The 22,139-nt window shown below is 45.7% G+C and overlaps 1 pseudogene; it reads right to left on the reverse strand.

Annotated features, from left to right (window-relative positions):
• Positions 1-7,833: 7,833 nt before the first annotated feature.
• LOC143389487 (sal-like protein 4) lies at positions 7,834-20,523 on the reverse strand (annotated as a pseudogene).
• Positions 20,524-22,139: the final 1,616 nt, after the last annotated feature.

Below are 22,139 nucleotides of genomic sequence, written 5' to 3' on the forward strand. Positions count from 1 at the left end.
AATTCACAACCGCACACACTGCCTCATTCATGGGAACACCCTCACACTACCTGGCACACTCCATTCCCACATTCACTCCACCAGCCACCTCTTCAGATTTACACACGTGCCCCCCACTCAGTCCTCAGACATGGAGTCAGGCTCTACCATATGTCCTGTGATTCACAGTCATACCCGACCCCTTCCACATCCACATTTGCACCCACACAATGTCTATGATCCACAAAATTTCCAAAAGGCTGATAAAGTTTTGTGAACACAAGGAAAAAAAGTTTGGGAAAGAGGAAGGAGGTTAAAAGTCAATATGTAAAAAGCCTCAAAATGTAATAATAATAAATCAATCTAAAACTAAAGCAAACTTTTATTTATTTATTTATTTTATTTATTTTTGAGTACCAGGGATTGAACTCTAGCATTTAACCACTGAGCCAAATCCCCAGCCCTATTTTGTATTTTATTTAGAGACAGGGTCTCACTGAGTTGCTTAGCACCTCCCCATTGCTGAGGCTGGCTTTGAACTTAGGATCTTCCTGCTTCAGCTTCCTCAGCCACTGGGATTACAGAGGATGCCACCAAGTCTGGTTTAAAGCAAATAGTTACACGTAATTATATTTCATGTTGGATGTGGACAGCTTTTAGTATGTTTGCCTCCATATAGGGTGTAACCACCAAATACCCCATTGTCTGGGGCACTGGGTGAAAAAAAATGTGGATCTATAAGGATCCCAACTAAGATGTGTGACTTATGTTCTAAAGAAGTTGCTTAAGAAAGGAAGCATGTCAGGGCTGGGGACGACCCTGGGTTCAATCCTCCAAGGCTGCCATTAAAAAAAAGAAAAAAAAAGGAAAGGAAGGAAACGTGTAGTTAGAAGCTCCTGCATGTAACTTTGAGGAGGAAATAGCATTCTTTGGCTAATAGGCCTTTGCTTCCTGTTCTCTCTCTCCTACATCCAGAAGGATGCTCCACATGTAGGACACATAGCCACCCGCTAAATCTCCCTGGGCCAGCCCCTTCAAGCCCCATCCTCAGATCAGCTGCAAACAGTTGATATATTCAAAAAACATGAGCTATTGTTTTTATCAAGCACCTAAAACCTGCGCAGAGTTCCATGTTCCCCCAACTGTAATCCAAGTGTGAATGATCAAACCTACTTCACAAGTGAGGAAACAGGAGCTCAGAGTGGCTGCACAAAGGCATGGGTTAGCCAGCAGCTAGGCTGGGCTAAAAGCCGGGTCTTTATGTTCCAGAAAGCAGGACCCACAGTTTTCATGACACTTCCCGGCACTAACTAATCCTGATTCCAAATACATTCAGTCTCCCTCTGGTCCTTAAGGAGGAACCTATGTCTACTTTCCCAACTGCCTTATTTTCTAAAATATGCGGTACCATGCGGTACTCATCGAGGGTCCTAATGTCACTTCCACCTCCTCCCAGCTTCGGAGCTTGAGGCAAGTTAGGAGATCCACAGGACCTCGGCTTTCTGATCTTAAAATGGGGTTAGTGATGGTAACAGCCTCTTAGGATCCTTAGAAGGAGTGCATGAATGGATCATGCATGTTAAGAGGGTGCCTGGCACAAAGGAAGCTCTGTGAGGCTCCTCACGACAGAGTGTCAGAAGGATTCAGTGCTATGAGAGCATGGGAAAAGTCACCTGTTACTACTACTATGGCTATAAATATTGTTTACCCCCAATCTAAGAATAAATGCCCAGTATTATCAATGGTTATCTCTGGATAAAATAGTTCAGATGGATTTTTTTGTTTGTTTGGACCTCACTAAGTTGCCTGGGGTGGGGGAGGCTCAAACTTATGGTCCCTCTGACACAGGCTCCCGATCTCTGAAATTAGCTGAGCATGGTGGCACATGCCTGTAATACTAGCAACTCAGCAACTGAAGCAGGAGAACAACGAGTTTGAGGCCAGCCTGGGAAACTTAGTGAGGCCTTATGAAACTTATAGAGCACCTGTCTCAAATTAAAATACAAAATATATAAAAGGGCTGGGGAAGGGGCTGCGGATATAGTTCAGTTAGTAGAGTGTTTGCCTCACATGCACAAGGCCCTGGGTTCAATCCCCAGCACCACATACACATACACACACACACCCCCAAAAAAGGGCTGAAGATGTAACTCAGTGTTAAGCATCCATGCATTAAATCCCCAGTACCCCACCCCCCCAAAAAAAAGTTCATAGTCACTGGGATTACCAGCATGTGCTATTGGGATGGGCCAGATGGATTTTGAAACATAATTAATAGTCTTTTGTTTTGTTTGTTTTTTGGTCATAGGAGTCTTCAGTTTACAGAAAACTAGATCAGACAGTAAAGAAACCTCCACATGTTTTATAATCAACCCCAGGTTTGACTCACAGTTTTTCTCATTAACATTTTGCATTACTATGTATGCACATCCAGATGAAACTTTTTTCTTTTCATTTTATCAATACACTTTTTCTCTAGTCAACATATATTACTACTTTCACAATAATGCTTTCTTGAAATATTTTTTTTCTTTTTTTAATGTTTATTTTTTAGTTGTAGTTGGACACAAAACCTTTGTTTTATTTATTTATTTTTACGTGGTGCTGAGGATCAAACCTAGGGCCTCTCATGTGCCAGGCGATCGCTGCGCCGCTGAGCCACAACCCCAGCCTGAAATAAAATTTCTACATAAAAACTTTCTTTACTTTTTTTCATTAAACAGAAAAATCTTAAAGACCAAAAAGTCCCTATGAAGCCCCTCCAAAGGTAGTAACACCTGCATATAAAAATAGGGGAAAATCATGGGTGTTTTTTTTATCGCTTTTGCTTCTCCAAATATTCTTTTTAATAGGAGAGGAGTCATTTTTTAAAAACTGCCTTCCAGCAAGGCTGCCTCAGGAAGCAAGACTCTTTTTTTAGGGGGGAGGGGTATTGGGCATTGAATTCACGAGCACTCAAGCACTAAGCCACATCCCAAGCCCTATTTTATATTTTATTTAGAGATGGGGTCTGAATTGCTTAGTGCCTCACCATTGCTGAAGCTGTCTTTGAACTCACAATCCTCCTGCCTCAGCTTTGCAAGCTGCTGGGATTACAGGCTTATGTCACTGCGAAAGTAAGACTCTTAAAGGCTTTTATTTCAATTTATCTCATCATGGGAAAGATCCAGATGCTTCCATGAGGCAGGAAAAAGGCCAGGAGTTCCTCCAGGGCAGTTCCTAGAGGTATTTGATGTGGTACATCATGTGATCTAATGACACAGTTTAATATGGTTCATGGTAATAATAGTAAGAGCTTAAGAGCAGACCTTGGGGAAGGACTGAGCATGTGGCAGGCCCTGTACTAAGTGCTTCTTAGGTGTTCTCATTTTTGTCCTGAATCCCTCCAACCCTAGGAGATGGGCAGGGTCTGTGCAGGGACAGACAGAACAGGCAGGTTAGACAGGGGTGTGCCTCGAGGGACACAGTGTCTCTTCCTGACCCCATGGTACCACCTCATAGTTCAGCCTTCTTAGGAACAGCTCCCCTTTGGGGAATGCATAACAGCTTTCTCCAACCAACAGGCCCTGGGTGCAAGAAGTCTAACTCCTAGACTGCTGGAAAGGTCTCTGAAAGATAAGCCAGTCTAGCCAGGCAGGTGGTGCACACTAATCCCATTTTACTCAGGAGACTGAAGCAGGACATTCACAAGTTTTGAGGCCAGACTGGGCAATTTAGCTAGAACTGTTTCAAAATTCAAAAAAAAAAAAAAATGAAAAGGACTGGGAATTTTGCTTTCCAGAAACCAAAGAAACTGGTCCATAGACTTCACATAACATACCCCATGATGTCAGGTATGGGCCAGAATATCCCTGAGACTCTCTGTTCTGACCTCATAAAGCCTCAGTTCACAGACCTCCATGCTGGCAGGTGGCTGCTTTGATCTGCCTTAAGGAGGCGGTGCTTGGTGGTGAGCTGGCAAGGAGTCAAGGCTGGGGAGAGAGGACATGAAGTTTTCTTGGAGCCTAGAATCTTCTGCCTGAATGAATTATCTCTAAATGGACACTCTAGGTATTCCCCAGAGTGGCTTCTCTGCCTTGGCAGCCTTGACATTGGGCTAAGTGTCTCTCTCAGAGAACCATCCTGCATGGAAAGATGTTATTCGATGCAAATGGCAGCCCTGTGCCAGTGTAATGACCACAAATGTGTTCAAACATTGTAAAATGTCAGATGGGGGCAAAATTGTCCCTGGCTTGAGAATCACAGAGCCATAGATGATGTTAAAGAATTTTTAAACCTTTGTCTCTGAACATTTGGTAATCCTGTCCACCACCTCACTAAAAACACCTTAGGTTAACAACTTTCTACAATCAACATATAGAGCTATAAAACTTTGTGTGTTTGTTGGGGGTGGTGGTGCTGGGGATGGAACCCTGGGCCTTTTTAATGCTGAGTCAGCACCAGGAGAAAACCAACAGAAGAGGCCATCACTCCGGTCTTAGAATGTTCCAGGTGTGAGAGACAGTTAATAAGAAACAAACCCTGCTTCTTAGAGGAGCTGTAAATAACCTTGAAAGGTGACAAGGACCTGATGACAAGGACTCCTCATGGTTAGCAGTGCCCTTCACCAACTTTGAGCTATTTTGCAAAAATGTAAGTTGCAGAAAATTGATAGTAATGCAAATGATTGTTTATAGAAATGCAAATGAATTCCCCCCAAATATAGCTCATTATCTGCCCTGTGGCTACTGTCCATGTTTTGCCTGTTTTTAAATTCAAATCAATATTCCTAGTTGCCTGAACCTGAATGCTTTACCACTGAGCTACACCCCCATGTTGCTGAGTTTGTTTCTGTAGTGGTTACTGGGGATTGAACCCAGGGTTGTTTAACCACCCAACCACATTCCATCTCTGTCCCTTTTTTTAAAGCAGGTCTTGCTAAATGGCTTAGGACCTCCCTATACTTGCAATTCTCCTGCCTCAGCCTCCCACCATGCCTGGCCCCTGAGACTTTTTTGCTTGCTTTATTTATTTATTTATTTATTTATTTATTTATTTATTGTGGTACTGGGGATTGAACTTGGGGACACTCAACCACTGAGCCACATCACCATCCCCTATTTTGCATTTTATTTAGAGACAAGGTCTCACTGAGCTGATTAGTGTCTTACTGTTGCTGAAGCTGGCTCATGATCCTCCCGTATCTGCCTCCCATGCCACTGGGATTACAGGCATGTGCCACCATACTTGGCCATTCAATTTTGTATTTTTAAAGCCAACCATCAGGAGACAATTAGATATGCCAGGAAATGGATGTTCATAAGCTTGGACCACATTTAAGGTAAAGGTGGTGTCCATTGCCAGCAGTCTTCTAACCTGTGACCTCCCGCATCAGTACCAGAGATATCCATTTGATCCAGAGCTGGAGCAAATTCTAAACAATTCTTACACAGTCTCACTCTTAACTCCATGCACCCAGTGTTAGATCTGCTTTGCATGCAAGGTAACCTGAGATCCCACGAAGCAAGCTATTCTGCCCAGAGCATCCAGCCACGGAGTCACGTAGGGATTTCAGATATTTTAAAAGAATTACCAGAAATGGGTTGGATTTTGGGAAGACATCTAAAAACATGACTGGGAAAATAGGTTCTCCCCCACCCTGAGAACCTTCCCTTGCACTAAATACCCCCTCCTGTGTGACTCTCAGCACAATCTCTCTTTTTTTTTTGTACTGGGACTGAACCTAGGGGTACTTTACCACTGAGCCACATCACCTGCCCTTTTAATTTATTGAGATATGAGTCTCACTAAGTTGCTGAGCTAAACTGCTGGAACTGGAGTTGTGGATCAGTGGTAGAATACTCGCCTAGCACATGCAAGGCCCTGGGTTTGATCCTCAGCACCACATAAAAATAAATAAATAAAATAAAGGTATTGTGTCCAACTATAACTAAAATATAAATAAATAATTTGCTGAGGCTGGCCTTGAACTCCTGTGCCATCCTCCAGAAGTGCTTGCATTATACGTGTGCACCACCACACCAGGTTCCATTCCCTTTTAATATAGTTTAATTATGGCAAGAACACTTAAAGGAAGACCTAAATTAAGTGCACAGTACCCCCCCCCCCAGTACCAAAAAAAGAAAAAGAAGATGAAGAAGAAGTGGCGGTGAAGTTCAAAACTGCAGGTAGAAAGGTCTCATGTATGCCCGGGAAGCAGGTCCAGTGTGGATGTAACCAGATGTGTATCTTTAGAAAACAGAAGGTCACAAGACAACTGAAAATGATGGTCAAATTCTCAGGTTTGGAACTGAAACTATCAGAAAACATACACACCTGGTCAGTGAAAAAAAAAAAAACATTCAAAGTTTATTTTGCCACAGACAAACAGCACCAGCAGGTCCTACAGGGGTTTCTCCATTGGTTACACATTCACTAGGCACTGTGAGCTCAGCAGTGAGAGCCACTGGTGTGTTCTTCATAACAATATCCGTGTCACAGTGTAAACAGGGGCTATGACTGTGTTCACTTACAATTCCAGAAGGAAAGGCACAACTTGGCAAAAACATATATTATTTTTCCTTTCCTTTTTCTTTTTTTGGATCCTAAAGCCAGGTGCAATAACTAAGACAAAACTTTAGGTAACAGTCTTGATCCACATTTCAACAAGGACCATCCGAACAGAGGGGAAGAATCCTCGACCCCAATGTCAGGTCCTTCTTTCTCCTTCCTCATTCAACCACTAGAGCAGTGTTTCAGCATCTGCTCTACATTATCACATGCATGAAAGGGGATTTAAAAAAGTAATCACAAAGACATGGAGAATGTCTGGCTCATCCCAGGAATCGTCAACTCTTAGGTTTAAGACAGGGCCTAGTAATACTTCAGTGGTCATAAAATAGGAAAATAAAGCCTATGGCTACTAAAATAAAAAATAAATGAGGTAGATAAATTAAAGCTTTCACACCCGGGACTTGCCTGTTTCAACTTCGTAGCCTCCATGCAACTCAAGGAAAAATAAAAATTTTCATTATTACTTGACATAAATTGCACTGGGGAAATTGAAAAAAAAAAGAAGAAGAAGAAAATGTGAACCTGTGATAGAAGTACGCCCTTCTCTGAGCTTCTTCTTTGAACTGTCTTTAAATAAGCAGCAACACACACATTGGCTCCCTAAGGATTGAAATAAGTCCATGAAAGGGCATCCTACTTAAGATTCTAAGGTTGAAGGATTTTTGTATATTCTACAACCTTAGGGTTTTTTTTGTTTTGTTTTGTTTTTGTTGTTTTTTTTTTAAGTACATTCAAATTTTTTTTTAAAGATGGGCACAGAATTGAAGGTCATGTAAAACAGGCCCCTAAGTAGAGGGCAGAAGGTGTCCATCCACTTACTTATGCACATTTGGTTGCCCTGGAGGTAGAGTGTACCCCCACCCACCCAATTAGGCTAAGTAGTTGTCTTTTCCACCAGGGTGCAGTAAATTCCAACTGTTTCACCCTGAAAGAGGCAACAGTCTTTGGAAAGTCACTCTAGGTTGTACAAAGCTTCTATGTATACATACAGTTTGTCACAAGTAACAAAGCTACTTTGCAAGACCCGCTTCTTTCCAAAAGAAAAAAATAAATTAAAAAAATCTAGTCTGTTTTGGTATACCTATTTTTCTTTTTCAATTTTTCCTTTTTTTGCAAAGCAGCATAGCAACAATCATGATTGTAGGACTGCCCAAGGTTGAGGTCACAACTGTAAACATCATTCGCATATCAGTAAGAATAAAGAAAAGAGGAGATGGGTTCTTGAAGAAAATCAAAAACCAGTCCAGCTCCCATCCATTCCACAGGATCTGCATTTCTCCTAGCAGGCAGGTTCACCTGGGCTCAGCTGACTGCGATCTTGTTTTCCTCCAGGAAGTGAGGGAACTGGTGTTTGGCAACGCTGTCGGCAACACCTGGCTTCTTCATCTTGGCACTGCCCCCGGGGACTGGGAGTCCATCTTGGAGACTGGGGCACTGCTGGCCACAGAGCTGGCCCCCTGGGAAATGGGCAGGGTGGGAATGCTGCCACTCTGGATCACAGAGATCTCAGTGTTCTTCATGGCCAGGCCACCATTGAGCACACTGGTGTACTGGTTCCACACGACAGGGACAGTGTCCACACGTACCAAGGGTGCCAGGATCTCTTTGGGAAATATTTCAGAGATTCTCTTTCCATCCGTACCCAACAGGGTCATGGTGTTCTCGATGGTCAGCTTCCTCCTGCGGCAAGCTGAGTTATTGTTGCCCCATGTGTCATGTAGTGTACCTGTGGACAGGACCGAGTTTTTTAGCAAATATTCTACTGCTCCCCAGCGACACTCTACCCAAAGAGTGTCTCTCAATATGCATTTTTTATTTAGGAAGTAAATTATGTAAAAAAAAATAGAAATTCAAATACTGGGTAAGGGGGAAGCAAAGATCTGGCAGTATCTGGCCAGCACTCCTGCCTAGAGAGACCAAGGCAGTGCCTAGACACTTGTCTGTGTGTATGTACTTATGCAAACACCTGCTACATGCCAGGCACTGTTCCAAATGTCAAGGTCAATATTTGCCCTATTCAGCTTGCAATCTCAGTGGCTTGGGAATTGGGAGGCTGAGGCAAAAGGATCACAAGTTCAAGGCCAGTCTCAGCAATTTAGAAAGGTCCACAGCAACATATCAAGACCAGGTCTCAAAATAAATAATAAATAAAAAGTGCTAAAGATGTGGCTCAGTGGTTAAGTGGCCCTGGATTCAATTCCTGGTACCGTTAAAAAACAACAACAACAAAAACCAAGGCATTGGGTTCTATCCCCAGCACTGGGAAAAAAACAAAACAGAAATTCGATTGGGAAAGCTACAGAAGGCCCTGGTGAGGAGATTCTATTCAATGTAGGTCTTCCTAAGGAAAGACCCTACTACCTCTCCCCTGGCTTTTCTTCAACCTGGATGCTTTCCATAATTGTTTCTCCTGCCTGCCATTCAAGTTTTCGAATAATTTTTATCTTCTTTAAAAGTTTAAAAACCCTTGCATGAAGTATCAGGTTTCTTAGGCACTCTTTGCATCTTTACTAACACCCTGGAGACCAGTGGTCACCCCACGGGGTGGAACAGAAGAGGCTGCTTGTGCATCACTAGCGCTGCTGTTGCTAGCAGTGACTGGGAAGGCCCTACTTAAGAGCACTTGGTCTTGCTCCAGGACAACCCTGGAGTTCATCATTACCACCATCCAGGGCAGCCAGAGAGACCGAGTCACAGCAAGCCACCTGCCCAAACAAGCCAGGGGCTTATGCACTGATGAATCCTTATAGTTCTAGGTGTCACAAGAGGCTACCACTACATATTCCTACCACAAAGCTTTTACCAACTAGATTTATATAATTAAAATAGAGAATGCCTTTTAGGTCAACTTTAAGATGAAGTTTTGACCTTTATTTTAACCATAAGGAAATGAACCCATCTACTTGTGAGGTGGGAAAGAAAGATCCAGAGGGATCTTGCTCAGGGCTATACAACAAACCAGAGGTGGGGCCAGGTGGAAAACCCTAGAGCCCTCTTCCCATCTGCAGGACACTTTCACCCTTTACAGGGGTAGCTCTTCCTAACAGCAGTTATAGCACAGACCACTCTCTGGAAGGACCCAGCTGCATGGCTATTAACCTGAAGGCTACTGTTTGTTTTAAACTCCAGTGTTTCTGGACATGCATCTACATAATACTCATATTTAATCATGGTATTTATCTCAACTTAGCAGGCCAGGAAACAGAAATTCAGTGGTTGTCAAGCCTGGAAGGTTAAACCAATGCATAAATGATCAATATTAGCTCACAACTAATAATAAAGATTTTCTGTTTCCAGACTTATTCTATAGATCTACTTAGCTTTTTCTTTTTTGGCTGCACTGGGGATCAAACCCAGAGCCTCATGTATGCTCGATGCCACATCAAGTGCTGAACCACTGAGCTACAGCCCAGCCCTTAATGATTAAAAGAAAATTAGAGGCAGGTGCAGTGGCACATACCTATAATCCCAGAAGCTCGGGAGCCTAAGACAGGAGAATTACGAGTTCAAAGCCAGCCTTAGCAAAAGTAAGGGGTTAAGCAACGCAGTGAGACCTGTCTCTAATAATAAAATACAAATAGCGATGGGGATGTGGCACAGGGGTCAAGTACCCCTGAGTTCAATCCCTGGTACCAAAAAAAAAAAAAATGATGTTTCAAGATCCATCACTTATGAGATATAATTATATATCCCCTTGCCTTTTTTTTCAGTACTGGGGATGGAACCCAGGGCCTTACACATGCTAAGCCAGTGTACATGCATTCATGAATCTGAAGGGCACTGGCAGATGAGAAGTTCTTCGCACACCGTGTGCAGCCATGTTGCTTGGCCTGTCGGCGTGGCTGGGCCGCTAACAAAGGTGTCATGCCTGGGGACATAGTGGAGGGTCCTAAAAATGTGCCGGGAACTTCAACTTTGACATAGGTGGGCTGTGTTTGAATAAACGTTGATGGGAGACTGCTACGACCTAGTATGCGAGGGGAAGAAAATCCAAACTTTTATTATCCAACACCCACTCATCCTTAGAAACAAGACAGCTTTGAAAACAACTGCCCACTAAACCAGAGGAGATGGCTTATAGGAAATGACACCTCACCAGCAGCTTGCCTTTGGATTGTTCATCTGCACAAAGAATAGAGACTGGAAAATGGACCGTTTCGGTTTTGCATCAAAGAATGGGCAACATGGGAATACTTGTAACTCAAGTTCAAGTTTCTGCATCAAGAGTTACCTTTAAAACCTGCCCAGAACCTATCGGTCTGATTCTATGATGCCCCTGTTACCCTATCTTACCATTAATGACATCAATACATGCCCCAAAATATGTGCCCCAAATTGATTTGTACACTTAAGATATTACCCCCCCCCCCTTCATAAATGACTTGTGAACATTCCATTAGGGAGCAAGACTCAGAATCAAGGAACTATAGTTTATTTCAGTGGCCAAAAAGCAGTTTTGCCCACTGCTACTGGGATTTGCTTAAGATTACCCCTAGATCCCCATGGGGTCAAAAACAAAAACAAAAACCAACCATAATGCTGCTTGTCCATACCCAATTTGCATTAACCACTATAAGTAAAAAGCTTGTTCACGGCTAGGACAGAGGTGGTTATTAGGTCCCTTTACCCAGAAGTACAGGAAAGCTAATTGCCCTACAGAGGAGCTGCTTCAGATCACACTACATTTGCAAAGTTCAACCCAGCTTCCCTTTTACCTTGAGCCCACAAGGGACAGAAGTGAAATACAAAGCTCTATCACCTTCCATCTTAGGGTGGCTGTTCTCGGAGGTCTCAGTTTTGGCCCCAGCATTGGGAGACCTGGACTTGATGCTTTCTGCTTGGCTATTGGCTGGGGACACGGCCTGGAAGGACATGGTTTCCATGGCATCTGGGCTTTGGCTCTGATACTCCTGGTCACCCACGAGCAAGAACGAGTCGTTGGTCAGGCCGTAGCTCTTCACTGAGCCATTTTCTTGGCTGCTCTGGCACTGCAGGCCCCCAGAGGCAGGACCCACCTTCACTGGGGCATCTAGGGAAGCCATCACAGGGAACCCCAGGGTGGGTAATGCCAAGTGGGTGCTGGGAAGAGGTGCAGGGACCTTTGAGGAGCCAGGGGGGGCATCCTGAGATGTTACTTCATCTACATCAATGCTCTAGACCTCCTCGGGGCAGGAGGCACCTGTGCTGCCACTCTCCCGGACCATGATGGGCTCGGAACCTGTAAAGTCACAGGGGATGTCTGGCAGAGGCGTGTTGGGAATCTGGCCACCCATGTGCATCCGGATGTGCTGATGTAGCATGACTGCATTGGTAAACTTCTCCTGACAGATGGGGCATGAAAGCTGGGTCTTTACAGATATGTTGGCTTGGTGAGCCCCAAGATGCGTTTTCAAGTTGCCTTTGGTAGAAAAAGCTCGGCCACAGACCTTGCACTGGAAAGGCCTTTCCCAGGTGTGGGTGCAGTAATGCATCTTGAGAGCGCTCTGGCAGCTTAAGACTCGGTGGCAAATGAGACATTCACTGGGGTCGGTGGTGGCCTTGTTGATGTTTTCCACCAGCTGCTGTAACTTCAGGGTCTCTGACCCTGGATTGGAGGTCCCACTCCCCTGGAAGCTACCAACCCTTAGGGAATTATGGTTGGGTCCCACCCCAGATAGTGTGGGTCAACTCTCACTTTCTGGAGAAGGCCCAGGCTGCAGGTCGCTGGGCAGTGGGCCACCCAAGGGGTCCTTGGGGTTAGCCCCGGAGTGAGATTTTGAGGTAGCCCTACACAAGGGGTCCCTGTTACAAGGACAGGTTTGCTGTCTAAAGAGGGACTCGATTCATCTACAAGGATGGGGACAGATAGTGCATAGGGGATGCTATTGCCTGCTGCCATTTTGCCCTGGAACTCAGCAAACAGCTGGGGGTTCACCTTCACCTGGGGGTGTCGGTGAAAGTGTACCTTGAGGTTGCCCTTGGTGGTGAAGCAGTGACCACAGACAAAGCACACGAAAGGTCTCTCTCCAGTATGGGAGAGGAGGTGTATCTGCAAGGAGCTTTCATTCCCAAAAACCTTGCTACAGTACTTAAACATGTGCTTGAAGAGGGCCGCCTCGTCTTTGGGTTTGACATCCACAGTGGAGATGTTCAGTGGCTTCCCTTTCCCTTTCTTGGATGGGTCTAGCACCATGGCGGAGAGGGCTCTGGAAGAGCACAGAACCTGGGGCCTGAGGTAGCAAAGTGCTTGGGAGCCAAGACACAACATTCAGGAGCACCCACAACTCATCTGGCTTCAGGGCAAAGGGGGTCAGCCCTGGGGACAGCGAGCCAGTGGTGGAAGAGATGTTGGCATGAGGTAGCTTGGCTTGTTTCAAGGCATCCAGAGACAGGCCTTGGCTTCCGGCCTTCTGGCTGAGCAGAGCCACAGTGGCGGACACCTGCTGGGACATGTGGCTGCCCAAAGCCTTCAGGGCGTCTGACACGCTGGAGTGCAGGGCTTGCGCCGCCCACATGTTCACCTGCAGGTGGATCTGCTCTATAAGCTGCAGCTGCTGGAGCTGCTGCTGCTGCAGGCACAGGATCTGCTCCAGGACCCACAGGATGCCATGGGCACTGGGCACCGGGGTGGGCGGGGCATCGGCGCTGCGCTGGTTCACAGCCACCTTGGTGCCCCGGAGTGCCTACAGAGTCACATTAGTGTTGGCCACTTTGCCTTTGGGTAAATAGCTTATGTCCTGGGGCGAGGGTGGCAGGGCAGCCTCTGTCTTCAAGTACATGATAGGCTTGGTGCCCAGCTTCTCCTTGGAGCTGCCGCTGCTCCCCTGGTGACCATCCTTACTGCTTGGGCTGTGTGGTGGGTGGTTCAGCACTGCTCTGGAGAAGTCCTCTGAAGGCACTGGACCCTCACTGTCATTCATGATGAGGACAGGTGAAATCTTAGTGCAATTTTTCTTATGTTCCAAGAACTCTGAGAGGCTGAAGAACTCGGCACAGCATTTCTCACAGATATGAGTGTCTTCTTAGTGGAGCCACTTCTCAGTGGCTTTGTCCCCACCTGCTTCATTGCCATTGCCTGTGTGGTTCATTGAAGCACCTGTTATAAGAGAGAAAAAGCTAAGAACTCAACTCAAGGAAAGGACATGGTAACACATCGGAAAGAACCACGACTTCAATAACAGGCACTCCTCAGGTGTTCCCACAGGAGAAGGTTGGACTCGGAGACAGAGACACCCAAAAGGTGGGAATGAACAAAGCTGTGGGCTGAATTATGCTCCCCCAAAAGACATGGCCAGCGCCAGCTCAGTGGTAGAGCGTGTGCCTCACCCATGTGAGGCCTTGGGTTCCAATCTCAGCACCAGGGGGCACAAATTAAAAAAAAAAAAAAAAGAGGGTCCTACTTCCCCATGTGGCACCCCCCCCTAAGAACCTGTGCATGTGACCTGATGAGATAAGGTCTTTGCAAATGTAGCTAGATTGGGCCTAGGCTTTATCCAAGGCTGGTATTGTTATTTGAGAAAGGGAGATTTGAGATGTACCAGATGTGTCTCCCTCAGAGCCTCTAGAAGGAACCAAACCTGCTATCACCTACATTTGCACCTGCCTGGCCTCCATACCTGTGAGAGAATAAATTTTAGTTCATTTAAGTCATCCAGTCTAAGGCAGTTGGTTAATGGCAATCCTAGAAAATGAATATAACTTATCCAAACAATCCCCATCCCAACCCCTGCACCTTTCTCAGAGTCAGCTTGCAGAGGCAAACAGATGGGTTATTCTGTCTAAGAGAAGGACATTGAGTTTGCTCAGATCATGGCTGCTGACCTCTTACTTCAGCCCATAGTAAGTGAAAGGCAGTCAATGACTCATTCAACCAATGCACCCAGCACGTGCTTTCCAGGGGCAACAAAAGCTTAAAGGTGTCAACAATTCAGATGGTAACACTAAATTCATTTGAAATACAGAGCATAGCAACTTGGATGAATTGAGATAGGAAGGACAAGAAAAATGTTCCCAGAACAGCTTCACATGTGGGAAACACACGGAAAAAGACTGCAATGGCCAAGCAAGACATGAGCGTAGAAAGACTTCATTGACTCTTTCAGATTACGACAAACCCGTTGCAGTGTCTTAGAATTTAGGACTTTAAAAGGAAAACGAAGCCATTGTAGAAAGTGAGAAGTATGGAAGTAGGGGAAAGGAATGGTGAACCCCCCCACCACACACACATACTAACAACTTCTGCTATAATTCTATTTTTCTGAAATAAAATACACAATCCCTGATCCAGGATCCTTCAGCTGTTTTTTTCAACTTATGACATTGTGATAGCAACACAGGCTTAGTACTTGGAATTCTACATTTTGACCTTTGCTTGGGAATCCTCTCTTGTGATCATGGAAATCCACAGAATCACCAGCAGCAAGTGAGATCTTCAGCACCACAGCATGATTAAGCAGGGGTGCTCAGTCAGTTAGGCATATTAACTGCATTCTCTGCTTATGATAACTTCAACTTACTCTGGGTTTATCGGGATGTAATCCCACTATAAGTCAAGGAACATCTGTGTACAAAAGCTAAGTCCTATTTTGAGTCTTATCTTCTTAAAAATGACTGACCTGTGAATTTTTTGGGCAAGTGGATCCTATCCAGATTAGGGTTAGTATTAGTGTACACATTCTGATTCCCTTTTGAGGACTGTGCTGTACCCAGAGGCTTGGGTCCTAGGAATATAAAGTCCAGTGTGCAGTCTCTGTCCAGCCCCCTGCCACCCTATCAGGTAGGCTAGGCCCTCCCCTAAGAAGGCACTGGAGCTTGGAGTCTCAGACCTAGCACCTCTGGGCTTATGAACCTGAGCCATACACACATTTGCACAAGCACAAAGATCCATGTTATCAAGTGTGCACATGTTTGTTTGTTTGTTTTTAAAGGTAAAACTGTTTACAGCAGTGACAAAGGTGATCCTGGTTCACTCACAGTGCAAAAAAGAGTATAAGTTCTGCATGCTGCAAAAGTCAGGTGATGTAAGCCCCAGAAGCAGGAAGTAGCAGGACTTCTTTTGTTTAAAATGAAGCCTATGTGTGACTTCTCCATGTAGATGGAGCCAAGGCAAGGATGCACACCACTTTCAAATAAATAAACAATTGCTTTTTATGTTAGTAAACCATGGATTTTGACTGAAAAGCTTTCAATAGTTTGGAGGAAGGATGGATCTTGAAGAGCAACCTTAATAAGCTGACTTCATTTTTACCAATTTCAGACTGAGTAAAAAGAAGACTTCCAAAGTCACCCAGTGCCTACCTCACCAACCACGCTCACCACCTACTGTGTGCAGAGGAATCAGGGCTGTGGGGGCAACCATGGACCCACCATTTGTATGTTTCCATTCATGTCTTTACATTGCAGCTATTTTTGGTCAGGGATATTTTTGAGATTCCAAAGTGTCCCTCCTTCCAACACACAAACACATGTAAAACACACACAAGAAAAACCACACATATTCCTTCTTTATGGCACTGGGATGAACCAGGGATTCTTATTTTTCATAGGAAGACAGAGCCTTGCTAATTCTCCCAGGCTTACCTCAAATTTGTAATCCTCTAGCCTCAGCCTCCTGAGTCACTGGGATTAGCCATATGCCACCACTATTCCTCCCTTCACATTTTTTTTTGCAGTACTGGATATTAAACACAGGCCTCATGCATGCTAGGCAAGTGCCCTACCACTAAGTTATATCCTCAGCCCCAGAAGGGATATGATGCCACAATGCTACTTCCAGAAACAGTTGCATAGGGGAGGCAGAGCACAAAGACCTAAGACCTTCATAGCACTCTGACTCAGTCCTAAATTAAGAGTCAAGTTAAAAAACAAAGATGAAAGAAAAAAAATCTCATCAATTCCCAGATCAATGGTATCTGTATATGCAATTCATGTGCTCAAACGCAGTGCTTATGGGTAGGTAATGGGGGTGGTGTTACCTGGCACAATCTTTCTGGAAAAGCAATTTTGTAATTATGTGTCAAAAACTTTCTCTGGGGGAAATACACTCACAGGTAGGGAACATAAATTGATATAACTTCTTCAGGGAGTTATCTGGCAACATCTTAATTTTAGTTTAATTCTCCTTGACTCAGCAATTCCTTTGTTAGGAATTTATTTCCTGTATTGCAAGGTATTTCTTGCAGCATTTCTCATATTAACAAACAAGTACACAAATGGACACACACTGTCCATCAGGAAGTTTCTGGCTAAATAAATTAGAGTGCACAAAAGATGAACATTGTATCCTACCAAGACAAGTAGATTTTGTTAGAGTGCTCCTCCGCAGAACAACCGCCCAGGAGTTATTTCATAAGAGGGAAAAAATGGAAAAGAACAGGATGTGTATATAATGTGCTCCCATTTGGGCTCACAGATAAAGACATAAATATGTACAAGGAAACAGAAAATGATACAAGAGAAACAGTTGCTGGTATCCACCTCCTGGAGAATGCACCTGGGAACTCAGGTGGAAGAGAAAACTGTAAACTGTACCAACCTTTGTCCTACAGCTTCTTTTAGATTGACATTAAACATCTAAAACACACCTACAACTCCTGGGTCAGGCTGGGGATGTGGCTTAAGCGGTAGTGTGCTCACCTGGCATGAGTGCAGCCCAGGTTCGATCCTCAGTACCGCATACAAACAAACATGTTGTATCTGCCGAAAACTAAAAAATAAATATTAAAAAAAAAGTTCTCTCTCTCTTTTTCAAAAAAGAATAAAAATAAAAAAAAAAAAACTCCTGGGTCAAGCTAACTCCTCATGTCACCCTTATGTCTCTCCTCTGCTTCTGAAGACCCAAAATTCCCGCAAAAATGTCAAGCTCTCCATGCTGCTTCTTAGGGCCCAGGCAGACTTCTACCCACCATCCATACTCATCAAAGGCCTGCGCCTGAACTCATTTATCTTCAAATCCACTTAACCAAACAAGCATCTTTCTGCTGTTTTGTAGATGTGAAAACCGAGGCTCAGAAATAATTAAGTGGCTCAAGGTGACATACAGCTAAACTAAAAATAAATAAATAAATAAGTACTGAGTTCTTAGATACTAGTTAAGGAGGACAATAAAATAAGGGACCTAGTCCACCCCCCCACCCCAGCATGGTACTGGGATTGAACCCAGGGGTGCTCCACCACAGAGCCACATCCCCAGCCCCCTATTTTTAGACAGGCCTCTGTAAATTGATGATCCAACATGTCCTGCTATAATGTATCATAAGTATATCATACTGTGGTTTCTCTGGAGCATCACAAACAAGTATCATATCAATAAATGTTTCTGTCCCTCTCCCAGATTTTAATCATTTTAGGGGCAATATTCTCTCACTGAAGGTACATTCTAAAGCAGAAATTTTTGCTGTTGGGCAGAGTGCTGGGGATTGAACCCAGAGCCCTGTATATGCTAAAGATGTGATCTATCAATGAACTACACAAACCCCAGCTCCTAAAAGCAGTCTTTTAATTTTTTTTTAGTTTTAGATGGACACAATACCTTTATTTAATTTATTAATTTTTACTTGCTGCTGAGAACTGAACCCAGTGCTTCACACATGCCAGGTGAGCTCTCTACCACTGAGCCACAACCCCAGCTTCTAAAGCAGACATTCTTAAGAAGGGGTTCATTAAATTAGGAAAAAAAATACTTTCATAAAAACTGAAAATGGGCATTTCTTTTAATTTGGCATGTGAGGAATAAGTTACAGTGGTTTCAGCAGAGCCTTTGACACTGTCACAAACAAACACACATTCTCACATGGCCTACAGTTGGTCCAATGACTTGACAATTCGGTGGTTACTTTACAGGATGCTGATCTTGTTACTTATTGTATTATATTAATTAATATAGGCCCCTGGGTACAGGCAGCTTCAAACACTAGACATATCTTTTTCATCTGGGAAACGAGAAAGATAAACCCATCCCACTACCAACTGCTCAAAGACCACCACAAACTCAATCCCTTGGATTTAGGGCAAGGCTGAAAAAAACCAACCAGGCCAGGCACCGTAGGCAAAATCATCCCAACCTGAAGCCACAATTGGTTGTGAGAACTAAAGATCATGTACCTGAGGTCCAGACTGGGTCGAACACAGAGCAGGCTATTTTCTCTGCAGAATTATTTCAGTGAGCAGCACAACACTATCCTGACACAATAGTCAAACTAAAAATATTTTCTTTTTAACAAAATTATTGTTCACATTCCTAACACACTTCTACAATGCAAATAATCTAACTATCATCTTATCACTGTTGTCATAAGGAACGCAAAACTCAGGATAAAAAAAATGAAGTTAGCCTCCTGTTCACACTGCTGAAGTTCATGCAACCAGACAGGAACACATCCCCTGCTCAAATGCCTTAAAAAAAAACACCACCAAAGAGTTCCCTACACCCACCAACACTTCACATTTCAAAAGAGGAAAAGCTAACCATCTCCAGCCTCCCAAAATGGTTCCCAGCTCCTACCTACAGGGAAATTCACTAACTACAGGAGCCACACAAGTGTAACTGACTTGAACCCAGGAGTGTAGGGCCTGGTTCTTACAGTTGAGGAATGTATTTAACAATGCAATTTATTTTTAATAAATAAAAAAGGGATTGTGGGCAAATTGCAGTGCCCTCTTCTTTTGGGGGGAGGGGGGGGACTCAGATGAATTGGCCTGAAACCTCACTAAAGCCAGTGTAGGTCATAGGTCATTTCAGGAAGTTACTTGAAACTTGAGAATCTTAATTGTTGATGGTTGTAATCCAGTTTTACACAAAGGGCATTTGAAACCCTTTTGAGAAAATGCTAATTTTCCTTAAGTAGTGTAAGCTCCCTCCCAGACCACCCGCAGATTTTTTGACCTACTAAAATTATTACCTGGACTTCATTTTCCTCCCCACCCCAACTGCATTCTCAAAGAGTGTGGCAAAATAAAGCCAGGGTGGTTGCTGTGTGCCAGCTGCCCTGGTCCCCTGGGGCCAGAACCCCTTGGTTACCGCGGTTATTTTTAGGAAGTCGGAAATCAAAGATGGCTGGAGGTCAGGCCCCGAAAGTTTAGGGCGAAGATTGGCAGGCAGCGTAGCCTGGGGAAAAGGTGAAAACCAACAGAAAAAAGAAAAAGAAAAAAAAAACGTGAAAGGAGAAATAGAGTTTTCTTCTCCACCAACTCTCAGGGCGATCCAGCCTGCTCCACAGCGCAATTGGCCAGCACCCCAATCCCTGTGGGTGAGCAGAGGTCGCGCCCCCTCCCCCACTTGGCCTGGGCGTGCAACAGATCGCCCTCCTGAGGGAGGGTCTTCCAGGGATGCGCCCCTCCTCCACCCTCCTACAAAAGCCCCCAAGGGGTGGTGGACAGGGAGGAGAGCCTTGGGGTCTCTTTCTTTTAAAACCTGCGCCACAGAGGGAGGGGGAACCGCCACAGAGGAAGGGGGAACTGCCACAGAGGGAGGGGGAACGAAGTTACTGCAGGGGAGGGGGGGTTACTAGATAAAAGAGTGGCACCAATTAAGAAAGAAGCTGAGGACCAGGAGAGGAAACCCTTTTAAGAGTGAGGGACACAGCAGAGAGTGGGGGTCAACTTTACAATAAGAGGGGAAAGAGCTGGGGTTGAAACTTACACAAGAGAGAAGAGAAAAAAAAAGTGTAAAATCTGCAAAGACGGAGGTGGGGGGAGATTAGGCTGCCTCCCTTCCCTTAGAGGGAGTCCCCAGAACCCGGTTCCAGAATCCACACTAGAAGCCGAAACACCCCGCACGCAGCCCGTGCCTTCTAGGGTCCCACAAATGTCCTGGAAACTCCAACGCCCCGGCGGGCGCTCCAGCCCCACTCACCCGGCTCCCCCGCCACCGGCCGCTGGGGCAGCATCTGGGAACTCTGGAGTCTGCTGGTGCCGCGTCTGCTCGCCCTGGTCCTCCTTGGAGTTGATGTGCTGGGGTCTTGCCTGCTTGCGTCTTGATATGGTGCGAGCATCGGGGCGCCGGGAGAGCCGTGGTTATTGGCCCTCTACACCACAAATTCCTGGAGCTGGGAAATTTACCCCCTTCCGGCCAGAACTGGGGGCGCGATGCGGAGGTGGCGGAGGCTTGCAGAGTGGTCCCGGCGCCTGCCCACCTCCACCCTCGTCTTCCGGGCTTGCAATGCATGTTGTAATGTGCTGACTTCCCCTGCAGCCAGTGTTTCTCAAGAGACCTCCATCTGCATTTGTTTATGGCTGTCTCTCAGTGACATTTCCTCCTTTATCTGATCCTTGGAGATAATTTGCTTCTCATTTGAGCTTGAGCAGCCAGAGAGATAATGCCGCTGCTCAACCCCCTGCCCGGGGTCTGGGCCACCGCAGCATTGTCCTGCCCTGGAGGACACTCTGCCGAAGTTCTCTAACAGCTGACCTTGACCTCGGTCACCATGTACATCTGGAGTGTCTCCCCCCAAAACAAAGTTCATATGTTGAAGGCTCAGTCCTAGGGTGACCCTACTAGGAGGTGGTGGGACCATAGGAGGGGCAGCCCAGGGGGGGTGGACAGATGATGGGCAGATGGATAGATGGATCCGGGAGAGAGATAAGATAGCGAAATAGTGGATGGATGGATAGATGTTTGACAGATAGATGGCAGAGTTCATGGACAGATGGAAGGACAGATGGACGGTGGGTGGACAGATGGGTGGGTGGGTGCATGGGTGGGTGGATGGGTGGATAGGTGGATGGGTGGATGGGTGGATGGATAGCTGGATCTGGTGGAAGAACAGACACAGAGGTAGATGATTGATGGGTACCCAAAGGTTCGCTTTCCCTGGAGACCCCTCAGCACCCAGGAAACATGTAATACAGGAATCAATGCAGATACACAACGGTCACTAGAGATGGTAGATGGACACACAGCCAGGTGGACGGTCCAGACAGCGGTCACTGACCCACAGATACCCCATGTTGGGCCTCCCTGGGGAATCCAAAGGTGGATACATTCCCAGACACAGAAATGCGTGTTTTACATACACAGCCACGTACACACGCATGTACCCATGCACATAAACACGGATGCATCTTCGGGTGTGTGCATGGGCAAACACACACATGCATGTGTTCAACTTTGCACAACCGTGGGGCCTGGCAGGTTTCATGGGCTGCTGTTTGAAGGAGTCTGAGGTACTCAGCAGGGAGCTCAGATGTCAAAGAGGAAGATCTGGATGTGCGACAGGACCCCAGCTCAGGCTGCTGGCAGCCACCGCAGGATGGGGACCCATGATGGTGGCTGCAGTGCACCCTGCAGGCCGTCTGGGGACCCAAGCCCACACCACGCACTCACAGGGCACAGGTGACGCAAAGCCACCGGGCCCAGGACCACGGGGCCTCCCACACGCAGTGGCTGCAGGACAGGATGCTGTGCTCTCAGGCAGGTGTGCGGGTCCAACGTCTAGGGTGGTCCCAGCGCTGCTGTGGCCGCTGCTGCCGCTGCGCCTCTGGACCCAGGAGATCTTGCAGGGAGTCACCCCAGGGAGACCCGCGGGGGAGGGGGCGTGTGCTGAGACTCCACAGAGGCTGACCCAATCTCAGGCGGCTCCACCTGATGTGCGTGCCCCATATCTGGCCTTGAGGAGAGCGGCCTCCAGCTC

This window comes from Callospermophilus lateralis, unplaced genomic scaffold (genome assembly GCF_048772815.1).
Source record: "Callospermophilus lateralis isolate mCalLat2 unplaced genomic scaffold, mCalLat2.hap1 Scaffold_63, whole genome shotgun sequence".
Classification (NCBI taxonomy): domain Eukaryota; kingdom Metazoa; phylum Chordata; class Mammalia; order Rodentia; family Sciuridae; genus Callospermophilus; species Callospermophilus lateralis.